At 35.1% G+C, this 16,663-nt stretch overlaps 1 non-coding gene and 2 pseudogenes across 1 annotated transcript; 2 read left to right on the top strand and 1 right to left on the bottom strand.

Moving 5' to 3' along the window:
• The first annotated feature begins 691 nt into the window (after positions 1-691).
• On the top strand, positions 692-763 carry TRNAC-GCA (transfer RNA cysteine (anticodon GCA)). The gene has a single exon. It is a non-coding gene; the product is annotated as a tRNA-Cys (tRNA).
• Positions 764-8,506: 7,743 nt separating this feature from the next.
• Positions 8,507-9,585, bottom strand: LOC143561895 (zinc finger protein ZAT11 pseudogene; annotated as a pseudogene).
• A 4,743-nt stretch (positions 9,586-14,328) lies between these two features.
• Positions 14,329-16,663, top strand: LOC143561900 (pentatricopeptide repeat-containing protein At4g20740 pseudogene; annotated as a pseudogene).

The raw sequence follows: 16,663 nt of genomic DNA, 5'->3' as shown, positions 1-16,663 counted from the left end.
GATAGATAGTAAATAGTAGAGGGACTAAAGTGTAAATGTTCAATAGTGTAGGGTTATATTTGTAATAGATTAGTATACATATAGAGGAGTTGTGAACGAGAAAGATATCGATGATTTGAGAGTTAACTCCTTCTCTGTTCTTCTTCTTCTCTTAATTCGATCATACATTTGATTACCAAATTGATACGTAACACTCTCACATATTCACAATGGACGTCTTTTGATAAAGGACATTTATTGCTCTCTCCTACGTCTAGGAATCAATGAATTGTTGGGCTCAAGAATGCTTTCCCTTTCGCTGTGTTCCCGAGTTTATTTATGAAAAGAAAAGCAAGAAAAAGAAAGTTTGCTCTTCTTATCTTTTCTTTTGATATCTCCTCTTTCCCTTCACCTTATTTTCCTTCAAAATCTTTCCAATTTGGAAAGACACAAATTCTTTTATTTTACTCATCATTTTTTTTTCTCTCCCCTCCTTTTCTTTCTTTTAATGAAACTCGGGAACACCTCTTTTAATTTTTCCTTCATTTTCCTTTCTTAAATGAAACTCGGGAACACAACATATTTTTTCCATCTCTCCTTTTCTTTCCCTTCCCTCAGTTAATGAAACTCGGGAACACAGTGTTTGAGTTAACGTGAGATGGTGACTTGTTGATCAAATATCAGAAGCTAAATTACAAAGTGGATCAGACAAGGGTCCATAGCTCAGTGGTTGAGCATTTGACTGCAGATCAAGAGGTCACCGGTTCGAACCCGGTTGGGCCCTTTTTATTCTTATTTTTGATAACTTCGATTTTTCAACCGTTTTCTACCATTTTTAAAATTTGACACATTTCTCTTGTAACAAAGTGTCATTCTATTTGATTATTATTATCTAGTTTGCTTGTAAATCAAAAGAAAAAGAAAAGAGTACAATAACAATATAAAAACAAATATATGTTAAAATAAATATGTATTAAAACCTTTACTCCTTGTTCACACATATAACCAGATTAGTTTGACCAAAGTATTTGGAGTTCCTCTTCAATGATTGAATAGATATTTTTCTCTTTAACTTCAAACTTCTTAACCATCCATACGCAAACACCCTTCAGACCACTCTTTAAACCACTTTTATAATTATTACACCTGCAACAAATTCTAGAGCATGATCAAGTTTCCTATGTACACCATACCTTTCATTCAATGCTAATGATGACACTCAAGCATGGATTATTGATCCCTTAGTTTAAACACCGACCGTTGCTGCGGAGTTCTCGCCAACTGCCACCGTAGTTGCCACCGCCGAACCCCAACGACGCGTGCAGGTAGCCCGTAACTCCTCCATATATGTAAGAAACTCGGTACGTTAACTGGTTCGTAATTGAATATCGTTTGTTTTGCATTTTTTTTTAAAAAAAAACCGCTCTATCATCAGTAAAAGAAAAAAAAACATACCAGCTCATTAAAATAGGCTATCTAACTTTGTAAAGAATGGAACTGTTAATTTATTTTTAATAATCAATGTCATATGCTATTATGAATAAGCTCCTTGACTCTTGACTCATTTGTAAGCAACAACACACCTCTCACTTGTAGGTTACGGGTTCGAACATGGGCTGTCACACGACTCCTTACATTGTTATGCTAATGTATTTATTATTATTTATTTTTTTTGCTCATGTTGTAACTCACGTAGACAACATGGTTCAAGTAACCATGTGTTATCCATAAACTAATATGCTTAGAACTAGACTCACATAAATTATTTAGTTCTCAATAATTTAATAATACTAAGAAATAAAGGGTTGTTTTCTCTCCAAACATAACTAAATATGGTTTTGATATTATAACCCAGTTGTTATATTAAATATATTTATAAGGAAAAATTAATAAGACTTGTAACTAAACTTAGATTGCTATAATCTGTCAACTTATTTACTAATAACATCTACGAACCCAAGTTATCGGATGAATACCAACTGCAAAACGTTAAATCTCATCAAACGTAAAATTACTTGTAGGTCATAACCCCCTAAAAGAAATAAGTCCAACAAGGTTGTGAATTGCCATCCAATGTACGGATCCTAACCCCTTCCTTATTGTTATTATATTCGTTTGTTATAAACCCTGTTGATATTATATATATATACCTTTGGAACTCCTAGCATTCTTTGACAACTCGATTCATTTGGCCGTCCATTCGATTCATGTTCTAATTATGATTTGCTATATGACTTAATAGCATGCAATAGAATTATTATTATATTGTGCTCATTATTGCATGCTTCAATGATAATGATATTATTATATATTTGCTTTGACGCTTCGAGAGCGTACTTTGGATATTGTTGTAGTGTTGTTTCAGCTGATATAATCTGTTACCCTGAGCATGTTCCTACTTGTGGGGTGACCACAAGCACGACATTGCGGCATCGATGGCATGGCACCGGCCGTGACGGTGAGCCTAAATCACGGCGTCTCCTTAGTACTTGTGAGGTACATGAAGCCATTAGGAGGCGTATGGACTGGTCCTAGGATATATGTATATGATTATGGTGGATGGTGTGTGATGCCCACACTCCATTGCACGTTCGGCACATAGGGTTTGCAGCTCTATGTGCATGTTTGTAAGTAATAAGTTAAGAATTCGGCTCACGGGTACATCCATATGATACGATTTACTTTATTGGCTTGCTTCACTTTGTGTCGTATCATCTTATGTTATGTTATTGTTTGATATTTTTAAATTGTTATTATTATTACTTGTGCCATTTTATCCGTACTGGGCATTCGGCTCATTCCGTAAATCCTTTCTTTAGCAGGTCCACAGGTTACTCTGGGCAGGGTGTGAAGAAAGAAAAACTGAGCTCTAGAACTTTTGGATTGATAAAGTTAAGTCACTTTTGGTAACCTATGCTAGCTCATCTAGAATTGATGTTATGCAATAAATAATTAAACCTAGGGCTCTGTAATACTGTTTGACTTATGGAATTATGTCTTATGTTTTGATATCTATGATATTGACACGTCACCCTTCCGGGATGGGGTGTTACAGTTAATGCCTTGATAGACAAGTTTCTAGTTTTCTTTAAAACAGCCTCTAAAAATAGTTATTCACTATTCATATACATTATATATTATTACATACTGGCCCCTTATAAACCCCTTTTCTAGACTATACTATCAAGTATCAAGTATCAGAGTTTTTCTTTTTTACCTAAACCAAATTATTATATTCATATATTTACTTGGTCTATATATTTATACAATGCTCGTGACAAGACAAGATGGAGAAAGAAAAAGAAAAAAACGAGTGTCACACAAGGGGACGAGGAGTGGTGAGAGGATATAATGTTAAGTGGAAACGTGTCGGAGGGAGGTGCAAAGAGAAGAAAAGAAAGCAACAAGTTTGAGTGTCACACAAGAGGACGAGGAGTGGTGAAGAGACTAACGACCAACCAATATATTGTGCGGAAATGTGTTGGAGGGAGGTGCAAAACAAGAGATGGAAGAGAGGAAAGCAAGAAGTTTTAAGACTTTGATATAAAAAAAGAATAATAAGAGTTAAACATTATTGATTAGTTATATTTCCTATACATAGAATAACTCTTATATTTTTTTTTATTTGTATAGAGAGATTACATGACCAATATAATAATGAAAGTAAACATATAAAATATAATAAAGAAATCATATTATCCAAGTATGTATGCAATACGTTCACTTTGATGATTACATGGAACTACCATGACGCAACAAATATTAATAGTTATTTATAGCTATAAACAAAGGTTATATTTCATAACAATAACTAGCAAAGAAGCTTTATTTAAACAAAACGATACAAACATATATCCCCACATATTAAACAAGTGACAATGAGGAAAACATAACAAGCAAGATATAATAATATAATAAGAGAAATTACCACATTTCTTCTACAAATGTTGCATGATCTTAATATGGAAACCTCTTTATTAATAAAGTATTAATTAACACACTTTGCCAAAGGTCTTAGTTGCCCTAATGGTGTATTCCAACCATTAATGACCATCATTAACATACACTAGATCATCTCATCTTCACTCTTTTCTTCATCATTGCCGACACCTCCCTCCGATCCACCACCGCCTTCTTCCATGCCCATTTTATAGAGAGAGATAGAGAGGGAGAATGGAAAGTGTAAAGATGGATTTTGATTAGGTTTTGTTGGTGGCTTTTGAAGTGAGGTGGTGGTGGGTAAAGGTAATAATTAAGAGGATCTTCCCAAGCATATACCTTTGAACTTTAAACTTTCTGAATGAATATGCAAATTAAATTGTTTTTATTAGGACACCAATTGGTGGAGTCTACCTGTTCGTGCCCTTGCTTGCATGTTTGTCTCCTAAGCTTATATCAATTAGGCATGGACGATATTAATGAAAATGATGAACCAACCACTAAACCCTGGATTCAAAGTCTCGGACCAGGGGTGCAAACAAGTCGAGCCGCTAGCAAGCTATCTGAGATCAAACAAGTGGATCCCTTACCCAAGCCTTGTACGGGAAGATCGTTTATACTTCATGAGCCTGGTGTATTTTTATAATTCAACTCCTTTGAACTTCTGTGTATTAATTTCACACTGTAAAGCCTCTTACTGTTGGTCATAAAACGCGCAAACCAAATGTAAACAGCTTTTATATTTCAGACCGTTTTTGAAGGGTGTTTTGCCTTTTAATTACCAACATAAACAGTTACTTAAGTCATGACAAGATCAAGTGCCATAGGATATATGTAGCTCCACTCAACAGTCATTAGTCACTAGTCAATACGCATGACAATGTGTGGCTCTATATAACTATAACGTGATGTAAGGAAACTAAAAAGGTTTTGATAATTTCATTTTCATAAACACCACTTCTTATAATATATAGGTTACTATTTTTGTTATTTGAATCAATTTTTTTCCCTGTGTAAACCCTAAAGAAAAAGCAAATAAAAGTAACTTTAAGAATTTCATGGTACGTAAAAATTCAATAAACCTAACCGTTTATCGCCTACATATAAATTTGTTACAGAAATAACGTACCTTGTATATTAAAGTTTTGATGTGAAACATATTGAGAAGAAGAAGAAGACACTCAAATGACAAATTGACGACATTCCAAAAGGTTTCTGATAACTTATTTAGCTATATACATATTTTTAACCATCTAACGTCTAATGTTTCGGTGAAGACCATTCCAAAACCTCCGTGTTACATGTCTGAACATTTTCCGACTCAAACATCTTTAACCATAGACTTCTCCTTTCGTCTACAGACAATGCGTTTAAAACATTTTGATCGTTTATGAGGTAATATATATTTAAATAAATGGAAAGAGGTCCGGAAAATGAGCAGAAAAAGAAATTATCTAAAGAAATAGAATTACTAAGCATATGAGGCTATGAGCCAAACGAAACAAGGTAGTGGGCTTGGGTCGTGCTTAATGGGCCGGAAAAAGAAAATGGGGGGGGGGGGGGGGCATGGGGACCAGGCTTCTGTTCCTTGCTGGGCGGGTCAGGGCCCAAACCGTGTTTGTTGCAATCGTGGTATTAAAAACTTATTTTTTTTGTTTAGTTTTGTAAAATTACAGTTTAGTTCATGCGTTTATATTAAAATTTCTTAATAAAATGCATAATTAAGATGATCATACTTGTAAAACTTGTATTTTGATTTCGGGAAAATTCCTAAAATAAGCATTTATGAAAACGTTTTTCAGGTTTTAGGTGTCATTTGCAACAAAAATCAAAATAGGTATTATAAACTAGTCGTGACGAGCTGTTTATGATTACACACGAGTAATTTGTAGAACCAGTTAAAACTTGCCACGTGCTCTTAAACTAACTGTAACGAACAGGTTCACTAATCATTTACTCGTCACGACTAAATAAGTTTCATGCCTCGTAATCAACGCCCACGAGTAATTCATAAGTCCTTTAGTCGCGACGACTAGTTTACCTGGTTTACATTCCCTACACGAGTAGTTTATTAGTAGTTAGCTCGTCGCGACTAGTTTAATCTTACAATCTACTCGTCGCGACTAAAGAACTTATGAACTACTCGTGAGCGTTGATTACGACGCATAAAACTTATTTAGTCGTGACGAGTAATGGTTAGTAAATCTGCTCATTACGGTTAGTTTAAAGACACGTGTCAAGTTTTAACTGGTTATACAAACTACTCGTCACGACTAGATTATAATACCTATTTTGAGAATTTCTTACAAATGACACCTAAAATCTGAAAAACGTTTTCATAAACGCTTATTTTGAGAATTTTCTCTTTAATGTCCATTGAAAATCTGGCCATGTAAAGTTGTAAACAGTAAAGGCAAGACCATTTTGAATTCACCTTTAAAATGTGAACATTATTGCTATGTATACACACTTCTATTTGTAATAGATAACGTTTGTTTAATTATTATTGATGTGAATTTCACATGATATATAAATATCAAAAATATATTCTTCTCTCTTCTCCTGAATAACTAATTTATGTATAAAATTTCTTCAAATAAAAAAAACTACTTCCAGTGGTATGGTATCATCCCTCAAAAATATGAGGTTTCAGATTCAAATCCTTGCATGTATAACGTAAATGTGGAATTCGGGTGTTAATAAAATTGCGGTTCAAAAAAGAAATAACAATAGACTCTAAAGACGGTATAAAGTATATGTGTGGGACATAAATACTAAAAGATAAGGCTATGTGTTGTGGTTAAAGGCACCACCAAGATTCATCCTATCATATGCGTTACCTGACGTTGATTGAGCACTAGATAAAGCCTCATTGATAGTGTCCCCGCTAGCTTGAACGTGTTGTGGTATGGTGTGTGCGAGTGACGTGACAACGAGCATGAAAGCTAGCGCGCCCGATCACCTACCACAACATACAAACTAATAAATCATGAATATATATTTCTTCTTTGCGTCGTTCTCCATCTGGAGCCAGAAACAGACTGGATATAGTTGGCTAGAGTTGTCAAATCACCCCTAATCTCGCCACAAACATGCACACTCTTTTTTGCTTTTCTTAAAAACTCATTATTTACATAAAAATATATATTATATTGTTAAAACATTATTTACCAATACAGACATATTGTATTTGTGTTCATTTTAGACCTTTAGTCTCCAATTTAATTTTAATCCAATTCTCTTTATTATTTTAATCATTTTTATCTAGTTTTGAAAGCAAAATACTATTTTAACCACAATTTATTGAAGCACGAACTTAAACACGATATGAAATTATTAAGGATTTAGGTTATTTAATAAATATATAGGTCAGGTTTAAATTGACATGTCTAACCATTTTAGTTAAACTGGACATGTTCGAATCAAGTTGCTTATCCCGCTTAATTTAACAGGCAGGCCAACTAACTTGTTTAGTACATAGATAAAATAGAAAGTATTCTTATGTGGCCAAGTCAACCTGTTTTTGAGTTTCATCCAATTAATTCAAATTGCCAATTTTTAGTACATAGATAAAATAGAAAGTATTCTTATATGGCCAAGTCAACCTGTTTTTGAGTTTCATCCAATTAATTCAAATTGCCAATTTCTTTATGCTCATTTACAACTTGAATACAACTCATTTAGTCATTTATAACTTTCAACCTGTTAACCAAGGGTCATTTGTGTTCGCAAGTTCAGGTTAAAGTTGATATTTGTAACATGGGTCGATATATAGCCCGTTCTTAAGTTTATTTATCTGACATGTCGACCTATCAACCCGATACTATTAACACCTCTAAACTGCAAAGAACATGATACGCATGGGAAAAACTAAGATTTCAAGCGAAGCAAATAAGAATATTTCGGTCATTTTTCAAAACTTAGGTGTATGACATTCTTTTCTTATTTCAAATCCCAAATCTCCTACTTTTGTTTGCTCTTTGTTTGTTTTTTCCTTTTTCGGTTTTGTTTTTTTATTATTAAAAAAGGTTATAATACCCTTTATTAAAAGTTTGAGATTATTAGTGATAATCATTGAGTCAATAAAGATGATGCCAATTTTGTTTAGGGATATCACCTGTCAAAGAGTTTAAAGTTGAATGCAAACACAAGTTGACCCAAATAAGTTACGTTATATTTAGATACTTGGTAAAACAATGTATATATGAGGCTGTTTAAAATTTATATTTCTTTTAAAGCTTTTAGTAAATTAACCATATTATTATTACCATGAACTTAACACCCTGATTTAGAAGAAAATGAACGTTACTTTTATGAGTATATTCAAACCAAAACCAATTCATTAATCTGATTAAGACACCATAAATCACGCTTGACCCAGATTAAGTCCACTACAAAATTTTACTTGTGAACATATTTAATTTCATTTTTTTTTTAAATAATCAATATTTTAATAATCATACCCATGTAAGTTCAACCACCTTTTTTCTCTCTCTAAAGCAACGTGTTAACAAAACCAGTGAATTTTTTAATACAACCATTAAACAATGACATTTGTTGTTTAAGATTTATGCAATAAAAAAGAATATAAAGAATAGATTATAAGTCTTGTATAAGAGAATATTATTAATACTTACAATCAAAACATACACTCTAAACTCACAAAGTTTTGATCTACTCTAAAATCCAAAATGAATAAATAAAATAAATTCTCAACGGTAATGCATCAAGCTCCAATCATAAAAAAAAGTCAACCGTGACCGGTGTCACCTTCTCATCATCAACTCTAAATCCAAAATCATTCTCTACCGGTGTTAAGTTCAAATCCAAACTGAAAACCCGTCGACTATTCACTTTCTTCACCATCGGTGATGACAAATCAACGAACGGATGACAACGGTCCTCATTGGCTATAACCATCCTATGCCGCCTCATATGCCCGCCTAACGCCTGTCCTATGGCGAACTCAAGCCCACAAATAGAGCACTTGTGTAATTTGGGCTTAGATGGTAACATCTCATCATGATGACCTTCCATGTCACCAATCATAAGCCTAGTCTTTTTATGACTAGCCCTATGGCCCCCAAGTGCTTGGAAAGACGTGAACTGACGATTACATGTCTTGCACTCGAAAACTCTGTGACCTGAATCAACCAGATAAGATTCAGGGCTTGTCGTGCCTCTAGAAAGAAGCATTAGAAAATTCGCCGTGCTAGTTATGGTCGTGTCGAGTTCGTGTTCTCGTGACCGCTTCATCGGTATGCACACCATCTTTAACAATATATTTGATACAATCACAATAATGGGATTAGAATTTGGAAAGTGGTTTTTAAGCAAATGAAACTTGGAATGAATATTTGAATGTGAAGTGAAGAGTTGGTTAAGGAGGTGGTGGTATTTATAGGTTACAAAGTTTTGACTTATTTTAGTTTGACCACAGTGTGTGAATGACGAAAGTGACCTTGGACACGGCACTGGAGAGTTGAAGTTTGGACTTTGGAGACAAGTGGGTGGGAAAATGTCAAAAGAATACAAATAAAGAGGGTGAAAGTGAAAATATAAAGCAAGATGCCATTAACAACGTAAGGCTGACCGAGTGAGTGAGTCGTGTGTGGCGAGCCGCGAGTGAGACGTTTCGACACTTCCGAGAATGTTCTAAGTTCAAATGTTTCTGGAAAACTTCAACTTAAAATGACTCATCCACTTAGGTATGAAACATATGACTTGTCCCAAAAAGGTAACACACACAACTTTGAATTTTTATTTTCTTTACACACTGCAATATTGAATTTTTAAATTAACCAAAACTTAATGTCGCTTCAAATCATGATTGCTCTAGGTTAAAAAAGTGAACGTCAGAATAATCGTTGGTTAAACTGTAAGTGCAAATTATTATCGGTCAATATGTTATAAATTGAATTATTAAAATCCAATTTTCCTTAAATTAAAACCAAATGAACTAATTTTCTTTGAACGACGCATAATATTTTCGTATATTTAAAAAGCTTCTGGAAATAGGTAGAATAATATCGCAATAGATCATACACGTTGCATTATGAGACTCCCGATACTAAAATTCACATATACCACTCTAAACTTAATAATTTAGTTTTATTTTACCCCACTAGTAAAAAAAGATAATTTGTTATAAAAAATACATGTAAAAAAGGTGATGATGTGAAATATTAAAATGTTTAATGGAAAGATGTAGCATTGATGTTAACATGTGTTTATGAAGTTTATGAAAATTGAGCTAAAATATGATGTGCCAAATGATGCCAAGTTTCCCATTTTGGTGTATATATTTTAACAGCTAGCTAACTAACTGATCGTATATGTTGAATTGGATTATTTTTTATTTTTTGAAAAACAGCATATGCATTTGGAAAAAAAAGAAACAAAAGAAAAGAAAGATTTTGCTACAAGCCAGCTGTGGCAGCTGCACCAAACAAACAGAAACCAAAAGTAACTTAAACAACAAGTAACATTCACATTTGTGCATTATTCGGACTCCAAATATACACAAGAACTCAAAATCCCAAATATAACCGGATTAAGAAGATTTTTATGGGAGAAAGTAATGTGGGAAAATATCTATTTACATTTTAGATCACTTTTATCATTGAACCAACTCTAATAGCATTAACACATTTTGTACCTTTTTTCTGTTCTTTATGTTCAGTTTAACCGTAGCATACAATTATACATAATAATAATAATAATTATTATTATTATTTCTGACGTTAATCACTGGAACGGTTGTTAAAAGATTAAAATATTTAATCAAATCACTCTCTTATCCATTGCATTCTCTTTGAAATTGAAAACAGTGACACTTTAATTTAATTTTTTACACTTATAAAACTGACTACACAAGAAATTGTTAGAAAATAAATTAATTTATATTTTATTGAAAGTGAGGGTATACATGTATTAGTCTGCTATAACTATTTCTATGTCATCATCTAGAATAGAATGATTTAACGACACGTATTTGATTACGTTAGCATAAATTAAGATTATTCAGCACACTACTTGTATCTGCCGCAATTAGTGTCGGCTTATTTATGCTGGCCATCTACACTTTCAAGTTTCAAGTTTCCACCCTTAGACTGCGGGTTGTAACGTGTAGCACACGTGAGCTTAATTGATTTGATGGAATTTTAATTAAGATTTTACGGCTTATTTGTTGCCACATTTTAAGAGTATGACTTAGTAAACAGCAAACAAATATTGCTAATAGAATATTTAAAAATAAGGCATTGATGATCAGGTACTATAACTCAAAATTGGGCATCCAAATCTAAGGTTAAACAAGCGAGACCGTGTACCCGCAACGCCCGTCCCACCCTAATAAGAGCATTCCCGACATATCCTCCATCTTCATCTCTATAATTACATTAATTAAAAATTATTATTTTTTCTCTTTTATTTTCAATTAAATAATATTTTTATACATTTATCATTACATTTTCACTCTTCCTGTTGTTGCTACCCCTGCTGTTGCTTACCACTTATTGTTGTTGTTACTATCACCACGGGTGCTGCTACCACTATGGATGAGAAAATTTGGTACTGGTACCGATTTGGTACCAAAGTTTTGAGTTTCGGGATCGGTATGGTACGGTACCGGTATTTCCTAAAATTTGACCTTCAATACCGGGACCGTACCACGAATTGGTGATTTTCAGGATTGGTATTTTCGGTACGAGTACCGATATGGTATCGTGCTCATCCCTAACTAACACTCCACGGCTACTACCATTGCCGCTACTACAATTACCGCTACTACCACTACCCTACTCCTAAGACTATGTCGCTACTACTGCTCCTTCCAATTCCACTATGACAGCCACTACGACCACCATCACCACCACAATCACTACTACAACCACCATACTTAAGTATTTATAAAAATACCCTGGTTTTAAAAAAGTATGCACAAAAATAATATCACACAATTTTTTTTAATATAGATTTTATTTCTTTAATTTTTTTTATATAATCAACTAGATAAATTGCTACATACAGTGGCGCACCCATAAATCTTTTTCATCGTGGGTCAAATTTTACTTTTTATGCATTTTATGAGGGGAGGGGGGGGGGGTCGGAAGGTTAGCAAATATAAAGCGTGTAGTTTAAAAACTAATGCTTAATATTTAACCTTTAAAACATTTACAAAACATAAAGCAATTTTGAGGTGTGCCATCCCTCTAATGTCACGAGCACTTGATCACCACCCATCGTCTTACTTAGAGGTTTTAGCTAAGTCATTACAACACCACGGGTTAGTATTAATAATATATTAAATCATAAATGAACAAGGCATCCTAGACTCAACTTGAAAATATCAAAATCTCAAAGCCTAGTCAAACCCGATGCAGACTACTCTGATACAGTGTGGTCAACTATGGGTTAGTGTAAATCCTCAATGTAGATCTTATCATAGTACAAAGTCAATTCAATTGAGTGCAGAGACCACCAGCCCAGAGTTGGACTACGTAGACTATGCTGGAGTTATAATATTAGTATCAACACCGAGAAAGATATAAAATTGTTTATAGTTTATAGTAAAAGTATAAAAAAGAAGTTATGGCTATAAAAAATTTGAATTGAGTACTTATTTATAAGAATTGATTTGATTTTTTGTTTTTGCGTTAGATACCTTCAACACCATAAACAATAATCCACTAAAATGTTTATTTCACTTATATTCAACATTTCCCATTGTATATCCTCCAATAAAGATCCCCTTAAGACCATTCGTAGTCGAAAGGTCCACTGGCCTACCTCCAACTGAGATCCTCATTAAACTTCGCAATTAGAAGGTTCATCGAACTTTATCTTTTGTTGCCCTACGAACTAATGCCTTTCTCCCTTACACCGTATATAATGATGCCTTGCTTATCCCTCTTACAGAAACCATCCTGTACATGCTACTGACAGTCCATGGCTAATGATTTGCATATTGTAGAGGTAGGGTATCAAAAAGACCAAAATACCCTTAAGTACCACCCGCGGGTTACAGAAATCCTCTTATAAGCCACCCGCGGGACACATGGGCCACCCGCATATCACGAATGAGGAGGAACATCCTCATAATACACGCGGAAGCATCCTGGCATCCTCAAAAGCCATCCTCAGGACAGGATAACTGTCCGCCTAAATATCCGGAAGACAATGCCAGCGGACAACTGTCATCACTCAAATACTCTCTAGAAGGAGGTTCATGATTCTTACTTGGGGAATACGTGACTGAACAACCAATGAATAAAGGACATCTGGCCAGTTTGTTATAACCGTGCACATGGCCAGGGAGCAATCCATCCTATCATTGGGCGACGCGTGTTTAGGTTGTTTTACTCATGCACATGGGAAGTATAGCTCAACCTATCACAAGAGGACACGCGTCCAGGCAGTTATCAAAGATCTTCTAGAAGAGGACAGCTGGCCCAATCACTTTCCTACATCATTCGGCTATAAATACCTTGTCAAACGGTATGAAGTATTCATTCACTCACTTGCATTCTGACTACACTTAGTCTGTTTACTTCAGTACTTTCTCCATTTACGAACGTTACCGATTCTCACGCCGGAGAATGGTTACAGGAAGATCCCCTTCTTGTCCTTCCTGTAACGAGACTCACGGTGTATGTTTTGCAGGTTCCGGTCATTGGACTTTGGGAAGTCATACGCATATCATTGGTAGTAATTATCGTATCTTACCCAGTAAACTCATTGGATCCAGAACCCATACCCGGGGAGTGAATCCGTGTTTCTTCACATGTCTCCCTCTCATTTTCACGTCTGCTATGAGTCGATGACCCTCTCCCCTTTGCACTGCATTTATTTTAAGTTATTTTTTTTACAATGTCCTTTTTCCAATTACCTTGTCTTATTCAATGCTAGATTAAGTCTAGAATTTGCATAACAAGTCGGCACATAATACCCTGTTAAAGTAGCAAACACGGCATAAATAAGTTTAACACTACTAGTGAGATTAGTGAACACACACTACACATTTTATTAAATGTATCAAATTTGGTTAACACTAACACCAACAAGTTTAATAAGCTGATTACACTATATGACATGGTTAACACACTTACAGACAAATAATCTAACAACACGAAATAATAAAACACAATCAAGACTGATAATATAAAAGTTACAGAAAGTATAAAACTATAACGGCGTTCATCTCTGCGTGCGTCGTCGTCTTCTTCTTCATCTTCGTTAATTAGGGTTCAGGTACTTTTCCCAATTCAGACCTCTTCAATACATTAGAACATAACAAACAATAACCCTAATTTTGTTTTAATTTCATCATCCCCAAATGCTATAATACATTTCAAATTGAATATACAGATTTTGTGAATTTGCATTGCTATGATACCAATTCCAAATTAATCACAACCACCACCCACCACCGTACCTAAATACTTCAACTTTATCTCCGGCCACCGTAAACCCACCCACAACCGCCCCACCGTCCACGGCGGTTTGTTCTCCAATCGCAAAACCATAAACCCTAATCATCAAATACCCACCACCAATTTCAATCTCCAAAACTGGATTCCACAAGATTCTGTCACCGCCACGTCACCACCAAGACAACAACCCTCTTCATCACAACATTTCTTTACCGTTGGTCAAACCGTATCGCCCATCGCCCGTTACATCATCGATTCCTTCCGGAAACACAAGCACTGGGGCCCGCCGGTGGTCGCCGACCTCAACAAGCTTCGTCGGGTCACCCCGAAGCTCGTCGCGGAAGTGCTTAAAGTTCAGTCTGACCCGGTTATCTGTTCCAAGTTTTTTCATTGGGCGGGTAAGCAGAAAGGGTATAGACATGATTTCGGTAGTTATAATGCGTTTGCGTATTGCTTGAACCGGAACAATCAGTTTCGGGCGGCTGATCAGGTGCCTGAGTTGATGAGTATGCAGGGTAAGCCGCCGACCGAGAAGCAGTTTGAAATTTTGATTAGGATGCACGCAGATTCGAATAGGGGACTTAGGGTTTATTATGTGTATGAGAAGATGTTGAAGTTCGGGTTGAAGCCTCGGGTTTTTTTGTATAATAGAATCATGGACGCGCTTGTGAAAACGAGTCATATTGATTTGTGTATGTCGGTTTATAATAATTTCAAGAAAGATGGATTGGTGGAGGAAGGTGTCACTTTTATGATTTTGATAAAAGGGTTATGTAAGGCTGGTCGTGTCGATGAGGCTATCGGGCTTTGGGCCAAATGAGGAAGTTGTGTAAACCGGATATGTTTGCGTATACTGCAATGATAAGAATCTTGGTTTCGGAGGGAGATTTAGATGGTTGTTTGAAGGTATGGAAGGAAATTGAGGGTGATAAAGTCCAGCCCGATGTTATGGCGTATGCAACTCTGGTTACGGGTCTGTGTCATGGAAACCGAGTTGATAAAGGTTATGAGTTTTTTAAAGAGATGAAAGAGAAGCGGTATTTGATAGATCGGTCTATATATGCATCTTTGATAAAGTTGGAATGGCGTTTGAATTGCTAAAAGATTTAATAAACTCAGGTTACCGAGCTGATTTAGTGATATATAACCATCTTATAAAAGGGTTATGCAGTGTGAAACATGTCAGTAAGGCGCATAAACTTTTCAAGGTTACAGTCGAAGAAGATCTCAAACCGGATTTCGAGACGGTTAATCCGATGTTGGTTTGTTATGCTGAGTTGAGAAAGTTTGATGAGTTTTCTAAATTGATTGCACAGATGGCGAATTTGGGGTTCAATGTGATTGATGATCTAGAGAAGTTTTTCTCATTGATGGTCGGAGAGAAAGATAAGGTTGTTATGGCTTTAGAAGTGTTTGATAACTTAAAACCGAAAGGTTATTGCAGTGTTTCTATATATAATATTCTTATCAGGGCACTTTATGAAAGCGGAGAGGTGAAAAAGGCGTTAACCCTCTTTCAAGAATTGAAGGAATCGAAAATGGAACCTGATTTATATACTTATAGTAATGCGGTTTTATGTTTTGTTAAAGCTGGAGATATTCACGAGGCGTGTTCGTGCTACAATAAAATAAAAGAGATGTCGTTGATTATGTCTGTTGACGCATACGTGGCTCTAGTGAAAGGTCTTTGTAAAATTGGAGAAATTGATTCGGCTTTCGTGCTTGTTCGTGAATGTTTAGCTAACGTGGAAAGTGGGCCCAGGGAGTTTAAGTATTTTCTTAGAATTGTGCATACGTGTAGATCTAATGATGCCGATAAGGTTATGGTTGTTATAAACGAGATGGTAGAAGATGGGTGTCAGCCTGATGATGTTATATGTTGCGCGGTTATCTCTGGTATGTGCCAGTATGGAACCATTGAGGAGGGTAGAAAAGTCTTTTCAAGTTTGAGAGAGTGCAAGATGCTTACTGAGTCGGATTTGGTTGTTTATGATGACTTGTTGATTGACCACACGAAGAAGAAGACAGCTGACTTAGTGCTATCTGGCTTAAAGTTTTTTAGACTTGAGGCAAAGTTGAAAGCCAAGGGCTCTAATCTCTTGCCGACTTAAGAACGTGAAATCAGGCATGTAACTACTAATGGTCTAATATGTTATATAGATAGGTAGCTGAGTGACAGCTAATATGGTTGCAATCTTAGCATCATATACATGAAATAAAGTTGTTTATGATTACATCATTTTCCCAATATCGATTTTTAGATTTTGTTATTGAAAGGTTTTTATTTTAAAATTACATCTTAGTGAGTTCAT

The sequence above is a fragment of the Bidens hawaiensis genome, unplaced genomic scaffold, assembly GCF_021521415.1.
Source record: "Bidens hawaiensis isolate Kalapana, Puna unplaced genomic scaffold, B.hawaiensis_p1.1 tig00020885_1, whole genome shotgun sequence".
NCBI classification, from domain to species: domain Eukaryota; kingdom Viridiplantae; phylum Streptophyta; class Magnoliopsida; order Asterales; family Asteraceae; genus Bidens; species Bidens hawaiensis.
Note: the sequence above shows the minus strand (reverse complement) of the source record. Positions and strands in the feature narration are given on the sequence as shown.